The sequence below is a fragment of the Tamandua tetradactyla genome, chromosome 6, assembly GCF_023851605.1.
Source record: "Tamandua tetradactyla isolate mTamTet1 chromosome 6, mTamTet1.pri, whole genome shotgun sequence".
Lineage (NCBI taxonomy): Eukaryota > Metazoa > Chordata > Mammalia > Pilosa > Myrmecophagidae > Tamandua > Tamandua tetradactyla.
The window spans coordinates 51,566,411-51,583,380 of record NC_135332.1 but is presented as its reverse complement, the minus strand read 5'-3'; the positions used below and the strand labels follow the sequence as shown (position 1 = coordinate 51,583,380).

At 38.4% G+C, this 16,970-nt stretch overlaps 1 pseudogene; it reads right to left on the bottom strand.

Moving 5' to 3' along the window:
* Nucleotides 1–557: 557 nt before the first annotated feature.
* On the bottom strand, nucleotides 558–9,314 carry LOC143686657 (ATP-dependent zinc metalloprotease YME1L1-like; annotated as a pseudogene).
* Between the last annotated feature and the right edge of the window lie 7,656 nt (nucleotides 9,315–16,970).

Sequence of the window (16,970 nt, the reverse complement as noted above, 5' to 3'; positions counted from 1 at the left end):
CTGGCTAATTTCACTCAACATGATGTCTTCAAGTTTCATCACATTACAGCATGTATCCTTCTTACAGATGAGTTGTATTCCATTGTACGGATACGCCACATTGTGTTTATCTGTTCATCTCTTAGACACTAGGGTTCTTCCATCTTCTGGCAACTGTGAATAATATTGCCATGTTATGAACACGGGTGTACACATATCTGTTCAAGTCCCTGCTTTCAGTTCTTTGGGGTATATACTAAGAAGTGATTATTACCAGATTATATGGTATTTCTACATTAAACTTTTTGAGGAACCACCAAACCAAACTGATTTCCACAGTGGCTACACTGCCTTACAAACCCACCAAAAAATATATTTGCTATGTGCTGTTAATTTACACTAGATGTCATAATGAGAATAACCAGAATTAGATAAATGTGACCAAGATTGACAGTGTTTCACACCCTCGAATTATACCAAGTCAAGGAGGGTCAGGGAAGCATTGCATAAGAAGACTACTGGGATGCTACTTATATATTTGCAATAAAACCAGCTACATATTTATATCAAGAGAGTTATCATCTTACTTTCAAGTTCTTCCCCTCAAGAACAATTTGAATCTCTTTGGCATCCAAAGTCTCATAGGTTAATAAAGTTTCTGCTAGATACTGATGCTCTTTTGCACGAGTCTTCAAGATATGGTTTGCTCTTTCATGAGTCCCTTAGAAGGATTCTTATTTCTTGTTCAATAGCAGATTGAGTTTCGGGACTCAGTTTTCCTGGTTCATCGTAGATCATAACACCAAGCTTTTCACTCATTCCAAATTTGGTAAATGTGTTTTGCAATTTTAGTTGCATTATCAAAATCACTGGGAACGCCTGTTGTAATATGGTCAGTTCCAAATAAAAGCTCCTCTACTACTCTTCCTCCCATACTAACATCCATTTGTGCAAGTAGCTGGACTGTAGTTTCATTCCACCTGTCATTTTCAGGCAACAGGGACACATGTCCCATTGTTCACCCCGTGGCATAATTGTAGTTTTGTTGATAGGCATTGCATCTTTAGTGCAATATACAATAATAGCATGTCCAGATTCATGATATGCTGTGATGGTTTTGTTTTTGTTATCAATTTCCACACTTCTATGTTCAGACCCCATTAGAATTTTATCTTTGGAAAACTCAAGTTCCTTCATGGCAACCATTTCTTTTCCATCAACAGCTGCCTTTAATGCAGTTTGGTTCACAAGATTCTCTAACTCTGCTCCAGAAAAGCCAACAGTACCCCAAGCTGTTATTTCTGGATCCACAGACTGATCATGCTTTATTTTATTGAGATACCATTTCAAAATTTCAGTTCGAACTTCACATCTGGCCTTGGAACTGTAACTTGCATATCAAAACGATGAGGACAAATTAAGGCATTATCTAATGCCTCTGGGAAATTTGTGACTCCTATGATGATAACTCCTTCATTTGGTTTGAAGCCATCCATTTCAGCAAGTAGTTGATTTATATTCTGCCTTGAATATGGATGCATTGAAGAGTCAATTCTTTTCCCACCAACAGAATCTAATTCATCAATAAATCTAACATAAGGTGCATTTGCTTTTGCGTCCCTAAAAAGATTCCTGATGCAGCTGGCTCTGACACCCACAAACATCTCATCAAATTCTGATCCAGAAGCATAATCAAAAGGAACATCAGCTTTTCCAGCCACAGCTCAGGCAAGAAGTGTCTTTCCTGTGCCTAGTGGTCCAACTAGAAGAGTTCCTTTTGGAAGTTTACCTCCAAGCACAGTAAATTTTTGTGGATTTTTCAAGAATTCAACAATTTCCTGTAATTCTTGTTTAGCTTCCTCTACTCCTTTAACATGTTCAAAGGTGACATTTTTCATCTAGACAGGATCTACTGCAGAATTAAGTCGTGTTGTTGTCCGGAAGCGGCCAGATACAAATGTGTTTTTTTTTTAAGAATCCGTAAATGCCAAGCAGCAGCAGAACACGAAGAAACAGATATTTGCCTTAGAGAATCACTGGTTTTTTGTGTTAGGACGTGTGCTTTCAGAAAACCCTCTGCAGAACTAGTTTTAAATGCATCTTAGTGAGCTTCAGGTATGTTTTTGGTTTTCATGAGTTTGTCCAAACTCTCAGCATCAGAGCCCCTGTCCCACAACAGAAACCCCTTCACAAAAGATGGCACTATATGCTGTGTTTCTGCTGATCTTTCAGAGGTGGACAGTAGACGCCGTGCCCTTGATTTCAAAGTTTTAAAACCCCAAGACTGTATGAAAACTGGCAAACACTGAAGATCTGAACAAGTTCTTGAAGGGTTCTTGGATGTTCTCTGTACAAGCAAGAGGAACGTAAAGAACTAAATATATCTAAGTAACCATATTTATTTATTTATTTTTAATTTTTTATTATTTAAAAAAAATTACAAGAAACACAAACATTCCCAACACATACACTCAGCAATTCACATATCATCACATAGTTGCATATTCATCATCATGATCATTTTCCAGAACATTAGCATCAATTCAGAAAAAGAAATAAAAAAACAACAGAAAAATATAAAAAACAGAAAAAAAAAATTGTACAGGCCATACCCCTTACTGATCCCTTTCATTGATCACTAGCATTTCAAACTAAATCTATTTTAACATTTGTTCCCCCTATTATTTATTTTTATTCCATATGTTCCTCTCATCTGTTGACAAGGTAGATAAAAGGAGCATCAGACGCAAGGTTTTCATAATCACACAGTCACATTGTGAAAGCTATATCATTATACAATCATCATCAAGAAACATGGCTACTGGAACACAGCTCTACATTTTCAGGCAGTTCCCTCCAGCCTCTCCATTTCCTCTTGGATAACAAGGTGATATCTACTTAATGCATAAGAATAACCTCCAGGATAACCTCTTGACTCTGTTTGGAATCTCTCAGCCATTGACACTTTGTCTCATTTCACTCTTCCCCCTTTTGGTCAAGAAGGTTTTCTCAGTCCCTTGATGCTGAGTCTCAGCTCATTTTGGGATTTCTGTCCCACGCTGCCAGAAAGATCCACACCCCTGGTAGTCATGTCCCACGTAGACATGGGGAGGGTGGTGAGTCTGTTTTCTGTGTTGGCTGGAGAGAGAGGCCACATCTGAGCAACGAAAGAGGTTCTCTTGGGGGTGACCCTTAGGCTTAATTTTAAGTAGGCTTGACCTCCCTTGTGGGGTTAAGTTTCATATGAACAAACCCCAAGACTGGAGGCCCAGCCTATAGCTTTGGTTGTCCACACTGCTTGCGAGAACATCAAGAACTTGGGGAAGTTGAGGTTTCCCCCGTTCTCACCATTCCCCAAAGGGGACTTTGCAAATACTTTTCCACTCACTGATCAGATCACTCTGGGATTCATCAGGACATCACCTGGACAAGCCAACAAAATCTCGTGTCCTATACAAAGTTCAATGTACTTAAGGTGTTCAATCAACTATCTACATAAGTTATACTAGGAGATGCACTAGTCAAAGTATAGATTTGTACCAAATAAACATTTTTTGCTTTAGTCTCACACATTAGTTGCAACTTTAAAATATTAAGTACTATCTATTAGCACACTGCAGTAATGACATTCTTTTGTTCTTCCTCATGCAAAAACATTTTTTAAATTTGTACATTTAGTCACTATCATTATACACTCTAGGCATTCCTAGATTACACCATCTCAATCTTTATTGTCTATCTTTCTTTGTGATTTCATTTATGCCCCAGCCCTCCTCCCTCTATCATTCTCATATGCAGCTTCATTCAGTGTTTTAACATAGTTGTATTACAGTTAGGTAATATTGTGCTGTCCATTTCTGAGTTTTTATATTCAGTCCTGTTGCACAATCTGTATCCCTCCAGCTCCAATTACCCAATATCTTACCCTATCTCTATCTCCTGATGGTCTCTGTTACCAAGGAAATATTCCAAATTTATTCACTAATGTCAGTTCATATCAGTGAGATCATATAGTATTTGTCCTTTTGTTTCTGGCTAATCACACTCAGCATAATATCCTTAAGGTCCATTCATGTTGTTACATACTTCATAACTTTATTCTGTCTTACAGCTGCATAATATTCCATCTTATGTAAATGTCACAGTCTGTTTAGCCGACTCTCTGTTGATGGACATTTTGTCTGTTTCCATCTCTTGGTAATTGTTAATAATGCTGCTATAAACATTGGTGTGTAAATGTCCACTTGTGTCCTTGGCCTCATGTCCTTTGAGTAGAGACAGCATATAGATGGGTCCTGTTTTTTAATCCATCCTGCCAGACTATGTCTTTAGATTGGAGGGTTTAATCCATTAACATTCAGTGTTATTACTGCATGGGTAGTACTTTCTTCTACTATTTTGCCTTCTGGATTTTATATGTCATATCTAATTTTCCTTCTTTTTACCTTTACTCATAGTCTTCCTCTCTACACTCTTCTCCACACCTCTCTCTTCTGTCTTCGTATCTGTCTCTAGTGTTCCCTTTAGTATTTCTTGCAGAGCTGGTCTCTTGGTCACAAATTCTCTCAGTGATTTTTTGTCTGAAAATGTTTTAATTTCTCCCTCATTTTTGAAGGACAATTTTGCTGGATATAGAATTCTTGGTTGGCAGTTTTTCTCTTTTAATAATTTAAATATATTATCCCACTGTCTTCTCGCCTCCATGGTTTCTGCTGAGAGATCTGTGCATAGTCTTATTGGGCTTCCCTTGTGTGTGATGGATTGCTTTTCTCTTGCTGCTTTCAAGATCCTCTCTTTCTCTTTGACTCTGACATTCTGATTATTAAATGTCTTGGAGTATGTCTATTTGGATCTATTCTCTTTGGGGTATGCTGCACTTCTTGGATCTATAATTTTAAGTCTTTCATAAGAGTTGGGAAATTTTCAGTGATAATTTCCTCCATTTGTTTTTCTCCTCCTTTTCCCTTCTCTTCTCCTTCTGGGATATCCACAACACGTATATTCGTGTGCTTCATATTGTCTTTCATTTCCCTGAGTCCCTGCTCATATTTGTGCATTTTTTCCTTATAGTTTGTTTCTTTTTAGATTTCAGATGTTCCGTCCTCCAGTTTTGAAATCCTGTGTTCTGTCTCTCGAAATCTACCATTGTAGGTTTCCATTGTTTTTTTCATCTCTTCTACTGTGTCTTTCATTCCCATAAGTTCTGTGATTTGTTTTTTCAGACTTTCAGTTTCTTCTTTTTGTTCTTTCCTTGCCCTCTTTATATCCTCCTTCAATTCATTGATTTGGTTTTTGATGAGGTTTTCCATGTCTGTTCGTACATTCTGAATTAATTGTTTCAGCTCCTGTATGTTATTTGAATTGTTGGTTTGTTCCTTTGACTGGGCCATATCTTCAATTTTCCTAGTGTGATTTGCTATTTTTTGCTGGTGCCTAGGCATTTAATTACCTTAATTAGTTTATTCTGGAGATTGCTTTCACTTCTTTTATCTAGGGTTTTCTTGCTGGATGAATTTGTTGTCTATCTATTCTTTGACATTCCATTCAGCTTTATCTGGACCTTTAGCTTAAGTTTTGTTTAACAGAGGAGAATTTTTCAGTTCTTGTTTTCTTGTTCCTTGCCCTGCTTGTTTGGTGCCTTTCCCCCACACACACACTTAGGAGGGTCTACTTAGATATTATTGACCCCAGCCAGATTTTCCCAGACCAAACTGGCCTCCTATCAGAAGGAAAGAGTCACCTGCATCGGTTTTCCCTGAGGGTGAGACCCAGGAGGTTGAAAGACTTTCCTGTGAAGTCTCTGGACTCTGTTTTTCTTATCCTGCCCAGTATGTGGCACTTGTCTGACTGCAGGTCCCACCAGCATAAGATGATGCGGTACCTTTAACTTTGGCAGACTTTCCCTGCTGGGGGAGTGGTGGAGACAGAGGAGAGGTTGTAGGCTGCTTTTAATGGCTTCAAATTACCAAGCCCTGGTATCTGAATTCCTTGATGGAGGGATTCCACCTGGGTGTGGCTTCACCCCTCCCCTGGGGAAGGCACAGGCTCCAGAAAAGCCCCCCAAAGAGCTCACTTCTGCCTATGCCTGGGGCAGTTGCAGCCTGAAAAGTCCTGGCGCTGTATCCAGAGGCAGTCAAGTCTTTGTAGATACACAGCCGCAAAAACCTCTGTTTCCTTCTCTTTTTTTCCCCCTCTTTCTGTCAGTCCTGCCCCCTTGGCACTGGGGCAAAAATGAGCAACATCTGCTTTGATCAGGTTCACCTAAGCTGGGGGCCTATTTTTAGTAGTCAGAATTTGTTAATTAGTTCCATAATTGGTGTTTGATTGTGCCCAGTCCCTGCTGCTGGTAAAGTCCTTTCCTTTCCCCCCTGGGACGCGGCCTGTTGGGGAGGGGTATCTGCCGCCGCAGCTTTGGGAACTCACAGTTCTGGGGGGGTGCTCGCAGCCGGTCCACCTGGTCCAGACTGGGGTACGCTGTGTGTCTGGTCACTGTTGTGGCTCCGGGGGCTGTTCTGTACTGTTTCTGATTATTTAGTAGTTGTTCTGGAGGACGAACTAAAATGCGCACATTGTTAAGCCGCCATCTTGACCCATATTTATTTTCAAAGAAGGACTGCAGAGACATAAGATGTACGCCAATGGGAATAAATTTTTTTTTTGCCTGTACAAAATCCAGGAAGTAGATTGTCTACCAGTTGATCAATCTGTCCAATTTTTAATTCAGACAACCCAAGGTCCCTTAAATTAAATACAGTCTCACTGCTGGGAGCTTTGTGCCCAGGAACTGCATCTCCATCCTGGTTTTGAGGGACTGATGCACTGACAGAGAGAGATGTTTTTTTGGTGAATGGAAGGCACTGATGAGATGACTCAGAGGAACTGTAACCTGGGGCTGGACCGCGGTCGACAGGGAAAGCAACTCTTTTGGGCCCTCAGCGACCTCCCCGCCTGCCTAACCTTCCCCCCCCAACCCGGTAGGGAGGCGCTGCGCCCTTTTTCTTTCTTCCTTTCACTCCCTGAAACCTCTTCAAAGAGGGAAAATGGCCTCTTCTACTCAGAGCTGCTGTAACCTCGTTTCTTTTTTTAATATATTTTTTTCATGCGTTTTCTTTGTAGTAAACATGGGGTTAAAATTTACCATTCAAAATCTATAATGATCATATTTGATTTGATGCCAACTTATCTTCAATAGCATATACATACCCTGTCCCTATATTCTTCTGTTCCTCCACCTTTTTTGGGTACTTTTTGCAAATCATGTCTTTGAATATTATTACAAATCATCTTTGAATGTTGTATGTCCAAACCCATCAATTTATCGTACTTTTTATGCATTTGCATTTTAGCACCTGCATGAAACGAGAAGTGGGGTTACTTAACTAACAATATAATACAATAGTACTGGCATTTATAATTGCTCATGGTTATTTTTATTTCTTTATGCTGCTTGGTCCTACTGTCTAGTGTCCTTTCCTTTCAGTCTGAAGAATTTCCTTTAGCATTGGTTGCAGGGCAGGTGTAGTGGGGACACTATCCCTCAGCTTTTTTCTTTTTTAAAATCTGGGAACATGTTAATCTCTCATTTTTTTAAAAAAACACTTTTATTCACACACCATACAGTTCATCTGATGTGTGCAGTATAATCACAGTTCTCAGTGTAATCAGAGTTGTATATTCATCACCACAATAAATTTTTTCATTGCTCCAAAAGGAAAACCCCATAACCCACATGTCCCCTATTAGTCTTGATATGGTACCTTTGTTACAATCGATGAGAGAATACTGAAATGCTACTGTTAACTGTAGTCCATAGTTCGCATTAGATAAACCTTTTTTCCCCATATACTTCTCTATTAACACCTTGTAATAGTGGCATATATTTGTTCTAGTTCATGGAAGAACGTTCTTATATTCATAATATTAACCACCTTCATCATCCACAGCAGGATCCACTATTTTGTACATTCCCATGTTTCACTCTCTAGCTTTCCTTCTAGTGACATTCAAAGCCCTCAACTTCCCCTTTCTACTATGGTCACACACACAATTTAGTGCCGTCAATTGCACTCTTGATGTGCTACAATGACTTCTATCCATTTCCAAACATCTACGATCCACCTTATTAAAAATTCTGCACAAATTAAGCATCGGTCCCTGCCCCCTTCTTTACCCTTATTCTATCTCCTGGCAACCTATATTTTAGATATCAACTCCATGAGTTAATTAGATCTTATTAGTGAGATACATCACTTGTCCTTTTGTGTCTGGCTTATTTGACACAACATAATGTCCTCTCCTCAAGGTTCAACCATGTTATCGCATGCATCAGGACTTCATTTCTTCTTCCAGTAATATTTCATTGCATGTGTATACCACATTTTGTTTATCCGTCTGCCAGTTGATGGACACTTGGGTTGCTTCCATCTTTTGGCAGTTGTGAACAGTGCCGCTGAGAACATTGGTGTGCAAATGTCTGTTTACATCCCTGCTTTCAATTGAGTAGTAGGATTGGCAGATCATATGGCAATTCTATACTTAGCTTTCTGAAGAACAGCCAAACTGTTTTGCACAGTGACTGTACCCTTCTCCATTCCCACCAGCAGTGAATAAGTGTCCCTGTTTCTCTACACTCTCTCCAACACTTGTAGTTTTCTGTCTTTTTAATAGTGGCCATTTCAGTAGGTGTGAAATATCTCCTCATTGTGGTTGTGATTTGCATTTCCCTAATAGCAGTGATGTTGAGCAACATCATGTGTCTTGGCCATTTGTAATTCTCCTTTGAAAAAAAATGTCTATTCGATTTTTTCCCCATTTTACAATTAGCTGATATGTTCTTATTGTTGAGTTATAAGGTTTCTTTATGTTCTATATATTGAACCCTTATCAGATATATGGCTTTCAAATATTTTCTCTCATTGAGTAGGCTGCCATTTTACTTTCTTGAGAAAGTCCTTTGAAGCACAAAAATATTCAGTTGTGAGGAGATCTCACTTATTGCTTCTTTCATTGCTTGTGCCTTGGTGTAAGGTATAAGAAATCACTGCCTACCACAAAATCTTGAAGATGCTTCCTACATTTTTTTTCTAGGAGTCTTATGATCCTGGCTCTTGTATTTAGGTTACTGATCCATTTTGAGTTAGTTTTTATATAGGGTATCAGATAGGGGTTCTGTTTCATTCTTTTGGATATGGATATCCAATTCCCTCAACACCATTTGCTAAAGAGACCGTTCTGTCTCAGCTGAGTGGACTTGGCAGCCTTGTCAAAAATCAATTGACCTTTGATGTGAGGGTCTATTACATCAAAGTCCAGGCCTCCACCAGGCCCCGGCCCATCTCGCCTTCCTGCCTGGCCCCGGCCCCGCCCTCTGAACTCTCAATTCCTTTCCATTTATCAATATGTGTATAATATGCCAGTAGCATGCTGGTTATTATTATTACTTTTTTTTTGCAGAAACAAACATTTTTAATTTGTACATTTAGTCACTATCATTGTACACTCTAGGCATTCCTAGATTATACCATCTCAATCTTTATCACCTATCTTTCCTTCTGGTTTCACTTGTGCCCCCAGCCTTCCTCCCTCTTTCATTCTCACATTCAGCTTCATTCAGTGTACTAATATTTTTGTGTTACAATTAGGTAGTAATGTGCTATCCATTTTGGAATTTTTGCAATCAGTCCTGTTGCACAATCTGTATCCCTTCAGCTCCAATGACCTAAAATCTACCCTATTTCTATCTCTTGATGGCCTCTGATCTTAACTGAAATTCTCCAAGTTCATTCGTTAATGTTAGTTCATACCAGGAGATCATACAGTATTTGTCCTTTTTTTCCTGGCTAATCTCACTCTGCATAATTTCCTCAAGGTCCAATGAGAGAAAATATTTGAAAGCCATATATCTGATAAGGGTTCAATATATAGAACATAAAGACATCTTATAACTCAACAATAAAAACATATCAACTAATTGTAAAACGGGGAAAAATTGAATATACATTTTTTCAAAGGAGAATTACAAATGGTCAAGGACCATTACATGCTTCATGATTTTATCCTGTCTTACAGCTGTGTAATATTTCATCATATGTATATACCACAGCTTGTTTAGCCACTCATCTGTTGATGGACATTTTGGCTGTTTCCATCTCTTGGCAATTGTAAATAATGCTGCTATAAACATTGGTGTGCAAATGTCTGTTTGTGTCCTTGCCCTCATGTCCTCTGAATAGATGTGTAGTGATGATATTGCTGGGTCATATGGCAATTCCATATTCACCTTTTTGAGGAACCGCCAAACTGCCTTCTACAGTGGTTGCACCATTTGACATTCCCACCAACAGTGAATAAGTGTGCCTCTTTCTCCACATCCTCTCCAGCACTTGTCATTTTCTGTTTGATTGATAATGGCCATTCTGGTGGGTGTGAGATGATATCTCATTGTGGTTCTGATTTGCATTTCCCTAATAGCCAGGGAGGTTGAACATCTTTTCATGTGCCTTTTAGCCATTTGTATTTCCTCTTCTGAGAAGTGTCTGTTCATGTCTTTTGCCCATTCTGTAATTCAGTTGCCTGTCTTTTTGTTGTTAAGTTGAACAATCTCTTTATATATTCTGGATACTGGACCCTCATCTGACATATCGTTTCCAAATATTGTCTCCCATTGTGTAGGCTATCTTCTATTTTCTTGACAAAGTTCTCTAATGCACAAAAGTGTTTGATTTCAATGAGTTCCCACTTATCTATTTCTTTCTTGAATGCTCATGCTTTGGGTGTAAGGTCTAGGAACCACCTCCTATTATAAGATTAAAAGGTATTTCCCTACATTTTCTTCTAAAAGTTTTATGGTCTTAGATCTAATGTTTAGGTCTTTGATCCATTTTGAGTTAATTTTTGTATAGGATGTGAGATATGGATCCTCTTTCATTCTTTTGCATGTGGATATCCAGTTCTCCAGGCACCATTTATTGAAGAGACTGTTCTGTCCCAGGTGAGTTGGCTTGACTGCTTATCAAAGATCAATTTTCCATAGATGAGAGGGTCTATATCTGAACATTCTATTTGAGTCTATTGGTTAGTATATCTATCTTTATGCCAGTACCATGATGTTTTGACCACTGTAACTTCGTAATACGCCTTAAAATCGGGTAATGTGAGACCTCTGACTTCATTTTTCTTTCTCAGGATATTTTTAGCTATTTGGAGCACCCTGCCCTTCCAGATAAATTTGGTTATTGGTTTTTCTATTTCTGAAAAGAAAGTTTTTGGGATTTTAATTGGTATTGCATTGAATCTATGAATCAATTTAGGTAGAATTCACATCTTAACTATATTTAGTCTTCTAATCCATGAACATGATATGTCCTTCCATTTATTTAGGTCTTCTGTGATTTCTTTTAACAATTTCTTGTAGTTTTCTTTGTATAGTTTTTTTGTATTTTTAGTTAAATTTATTCCTAAATATTTTATTCTTTTGGTTGTAATTGTAAATGGAATTTTTTTTATTTCCCCCTCAAATTGCTCGTTACTAGTTTATAGAAACACTACAGGTTTTTGAGTGTTGACCTTATAACCTGCCACTTCGCTGTACTCATTTATTAATTCTAGTAGTTTTGCTGTGGATTTTTCAGGGTTTTTAACACATAGTATCATATCATCTACAAACAGTGAGAGTTTTACTTCTTCCTTTCCAATTTTGATGCCTTGTATTATTTTTCTTCTCTAATTGCTCTGCCTAGAACTTCCAACACAATGTTGAATAACAGTGGTAACAGTGGAGGTCCTTGTCTTGCTCCTGATCTTAGGGGGAAAGCTTTTAGTTTTTCCGCATTGAGGATGATGTTAGCTGTGGGTTTTCATATATTTCCTTATCATGTTGAGAAAGTTCCCTTCTAATCCTATCCTTTGAAGTGTTTTCAACAAGAAAGGATGTTGAATTTTGTCAGATTCCTTTTCTGCATCAATTGAGATGATCATGTGGGTTTTTTTGCTTTGATTTGTTGATATGGTGTATTACATTAATTGATTTTCTTATGTTGAGCCATCCTTGCATATCTGGGATGAATCCTACTTGGTCATGGTGTATAATTCTTTTAATGTGCTGCTGGATTCGATTTGCAGGAATTTTGATGAGGATTTTTGCATCTATATTCATTAGAGAGATTGGTCTGTAATTTTCTTTTCTTGTAATATCTTTGTCTGGCTTTGGTATGGGGGTGATGTTGGCCTCATAGAATGAGTTAGGTAGCCTTCCCTCCTCTTCAATTGTTTGAAGAGTTTGAGCAGGAATGGTCCTAATTCTTTCTGGAATGTTAGGTAGAATTCACATGTGAAGCCATCTGGTCCTGGACTTTTCTTTTTGGGGAGCTTCTTAATGACTAATTCAATTTCTTTACTTGTGATTGGTTTGTTGAGGTCATCTATTTCTTCTCGAGTCAATGTTGGTTGTTCATGCCTTCCTAGGAAGTTGTCCATTTCATCTACATTGTCTAGTTTATTAGCATAAAGTTGTTCATAGTATCCCCTAATTACCTCCTTTATTTCTGTGGGGTCAGTGGTTATGTCTCCTCTTCCATTTCTGATTTTATTTATTTGCATCTTCTCTGTTCCTCTTTTTGTCAACCTCGCTAAGGGTCCATCAATCTTATTGATTTTCTCATAGAACCAACTTCTGGTTTTGTTTATTTTCTCGATTGTTTTCATGCTTTCAATTTATTTCTGCTCTAATCTTCATTATTTCTTTCCTTTTGCTTGCTTCGAGGTTAGTTTACTGTTCTTTCTGTAGTTCTTCCAAGTAGACAGTTAATTCCTCATTTTTTTTTTTTGCTATTTCTTCTGTTTTGATATAGGCATTTAAGGCAATAAATTTCTGTCATAGCACTACCTTTGCTGCATCCCATAAATTTTGATATGTTGTGTTTTCATTTTCATTTTCCTGGAGATATTTACTGATTTCTCTTGTAATTTCTTCCTTGACCTGCTTGTTGTTTGAGTGTGTTGTTAAGCCTCCATATGTAGGTGAATTTTCTGGCCCTCTGCCTACTATTGATTTCCAACTTCATTCCTTTATGATTTGAGAAAGTTTTTTGTATGATTTCAATCTTTTAAAATTTATAGAGGCTTGCTTTGTGACCCAGCATATGGTCTATTCTTGAGAATGATCCATGAGCACTTGAGAAAAAGGTGTATCCTGTGGTTGTGAGGTGTAATGTTCTATAAATATCTGTTAAGTCTAGTTCTTTTATTATATTAGTCAAATTCTCTGTTTCTTTATTGATCCTTTGTCTAGATGTTCTGTCCATTGATGAGAGTGGGGAATTGAAGTCTCCAACTTTATGGTAGCTGTGTCCATTTCTCTTTTCAGTGCTTGCCTCATGTATTTTGGAGCACTCTGGCTCAGTGCATAAATATTTATGATTGTTATATCTTCTTGTTGAATTGTTCCTTTTATTAATACATACTGTTTTTCTTTGTCTCTTTTAACTGTTATACATTTGGAGTCTAATTTGGTGGATATTAGTATAGGTACTCCTGTCTTTTCTGATTTTTGTTTGCATGAAATATCTCTTCCCAACCTTTTGCTTTCAACCTATGTTTATCCTTGGGTGAAAGTTGCATCTCCTGTAGATAGCGTATTGATGGGTCCTGTTTTTATTCCATTCTGCCAGTCTATGTCTTTTGATTAGGGAGTTTAATCCATTCATGTTTAATGTTATTACTGTAAGGCAGTACTTTCTTCTACCATTTTGCCTTTTGGATTTTATATGTCTTATATAATTTTTCTTCTTTTTACATTTACTGATAGTCTTCACTTCTACACTCTTCTCCATACCACTCTCTCCTGTCTTTTGCTATCTGCCTCTAGTGCTCCCTTTAGTATTTCTTGTAGACCCAGTCTCTTGGTCACAGTTCTTTCAGTCATTTTTTTGTCTAAAAATATTTTAATTTCCCCCTCATTTTTGAAGGACAGTGTGGTGGTTACATTCAGGTGTCAACTTGGCTAGGTGAGGGTGCCTAGTTCTATTGCTCTGGACATGAGCCAAGGCATGTGAACCTCATCTGTTCCTGATTATATCTGCAGTAGGCTAAGAGGTATGCTTGCTGCAATGAATGATGTTTTATTTAATTGGCTGGTGCTTAAATGAGAGAGCTCAATGTAGGACAGCAAAAGCAGCTCGGCATACCTCATCTCAGCACTCGCAGCTCACCCAGGCCTTTGGAGATGCAGGAAGTAATCACCCCGGGGAAAGCTGTTGGTACCCAGAGGTCTGGAGAGAAGACCATCAGAGATTGCCCTGTGCCTTCCCATGTAAGAAAGAACCTCAGTTGAAAGTTAGCTGCCTTTCCTCTGAAGAACTATATGTTAAGTAAATAAATCCCCTTTTATTAAAGCCAATCTATTTCTGGTGTGTTGCATTCTGGCAGCTAGCAAACTAGAACAGACAGTTTTGCTGGATATAGAATTCTTGGTTTTTCTCTTTTAGCATCTTAAATATATCATACCACTGTCTTCTCGCCTCCATGGTTTCTGCTGAGAAATCTGCACATAGTCTTATTTGACTTCCCTCATATGTGATGGATTGCTTTTCTCTTGCTGCTTTCAAGATTCTCTCTTTCTCTTTGACATCTGACATTCTGATTAGTTAGTGTCTTGGAGTACGTCTATTTGGATCTATTCTGTTTGAGGTGCGCTGCATTTCTTGGATCTGTAATTTTTAAGTCTTTCATAAGAGTTGGGAAATGTTCAGTGATAATTTCCTCCATTAGTTTTTCTCCTCCTTTCCCCTTTTCTACTGTAGAAAAAAAAACATTGTTTTTTTTCATCCCTTCTATTGTCCCTTTAATTTCCATAAGTTCTGTGATTTGTTTTTTCAGACTTTCGATTTCTTCTTATTGTTCATTCTTTGCCTTCTTTATATCCTCCCTCAATTCACTGATTTGATTTTTGGTGAGATTTTCCATGTCTGTTTGAACATTCTGAATTAATTATTTCAACTCCTGTATCTCATTTCAATTGTTGGTTTGTTCCTTTGACTGGGCCATATCTTCAGTTTTCCTAGTATGATTTGTTATTTTTTGCTGGCATCTAGGCACTTAATTTCCTTAATTAGTTTATCCTAGAGGTTGTTTTCACTTTTTTTTTTTTACCTAGGATTTTCTTGCTGGATGACTTTGCTGTCTATCTGCTCTTTGACATTCAGTTCAGCTTATTCTAGACATCTAGCTTAGGTTTTGCTTAACAGATCAGAATTTTTCAGTTCTTGTGTTCTTGTTTCCTGCCCTGCCTGTATGCCCCCCTCTTTTCCCTTAGGAGGGTCTACTTAGGTATTATAGACCCCAGTCACATTTTCCCAGACCAAACTGGCCTCATCTCAGGAGGAAAGAGTTATCTGTGTCAGTTTTTCCTGAGGGTGACACCCAGCAGGTTGAAAGACCTTCCTATGAAGCCTCTGGACTTTGTGTTATTCCTATCCTGCCTGGTACATGGCACTTGTCTGCCTGCGGGTCCCACCAGCATAAGGTGATGTGGTACCTTTAACTTCAGCAGACTCTCCCTCCTGGGGCATGATTGAGACAGAGGAGATGTTGTTGCCTGGGTTTAATTGCTTTGGTTGGGTCTGAATTCCTTGAGAGAGGGATTCCATCTGAGCTGGGCCCCACCCCTTTCCTGGTCACCTGACCAGCCTTTTTGCCTCTCAGACAAGCTTAATTCCACTCTTGCCTGAGACAGCTGGAGCCTGAGAAGTCTTGTAGTTGTATCCAAAGAGCAGCCAAGCAGTAGAACACAGTTACAAAAAGAAAAAGAAAAAAAAAATTCTTTTCAGAGGAGGATCCCTTGGAGGTAAAAAAAAAAAAAAAAATGAAGTAGGAAGAATTCACACTTCCTCACTTTAAAGCATAGTACAAAGCTTCACGTTGCTCTATGTATCTCTAGGTCCTATGTGCTCCCTTCTTTCCTTCAGGGTCCAGATCCTTTCAGGTATTTTGTGCTGTCCAATCGAAAAAACCTCTGTTTTTTGTTTTCTTTTTCCATCAGCCCTGCCCCCTCTGTTCTGGGGCAACCTCAGCTTTTACTTGAAGTTCAGCTGAGCTAGGGCTCTACTTTTAGTAGTCAGAATTTGCTAATTAATTCCACAATTGGAGCTTGGTTGGGCTCAGCCCCTTGCTGTTAGTATAGTCTCTTTCCTTTCCCCTTTGGGAACCAGCCTGTGGGGGAGGGGTTTTGGTCTCCATGGCTCAAGGGACTTACGGTTCTGGGTGCAATTGCAGCTGGTTCAGCTTGTCCAGACCGGTGTATGCTGTGTGTCTGGTCACTGATGTGGCCCCAGAAGTTGTTCTGTACTGTTCCTGGCTATTTACTAGCTGCTCTAGAGGATGAACTAAATTCCACACTTCACTAAGCCGCTATTTTGGACCTCTCCCAAGCCCTTCATAGCATGCTGTTTTGACACTGAAGCTTTGTAATATACTTTAAAGTGAGGAAGCGTGAATTATTCCTACTTCTTTTTTTTTTTTACCCCCAAGATGTCTTTGGCTAACTGGTGCTCCTGTCCTTTCAAATAAATTTGATAATTGGATTTTCCTTTTCTGCAAAGCAGGCTGTTGGAGTTTTGATTGGTATTACATTGAATCCTTAAATCAATTGGGGTAGAATTCACTGCTTAACCAACATTTAGTCTTCCAATCCATGAACATGGAATATCTTTCCATTTGTTTGGGTCTTCCTGATTTCTTTTAGTAATGTTTTATAGTTTTCCATGTACAAGTCATTTATATTCTTGATCATGTTTATTCCTAGGTGCTTGATTATTTTAATTGCTATTGTAAGTAGAATTTTTTCTTGGTTTATTAATTAGGTTGCTTATTACTAGTTGTATTAATCAGGGTTCTCTAGAGAAACAGAATCAACAGGAAATATCTGTAAATATGAAATTTATAAAAGTGTCTCACATAGCCATGGGAACGTAGAGTCTGAAATCTATAGGGCAGAC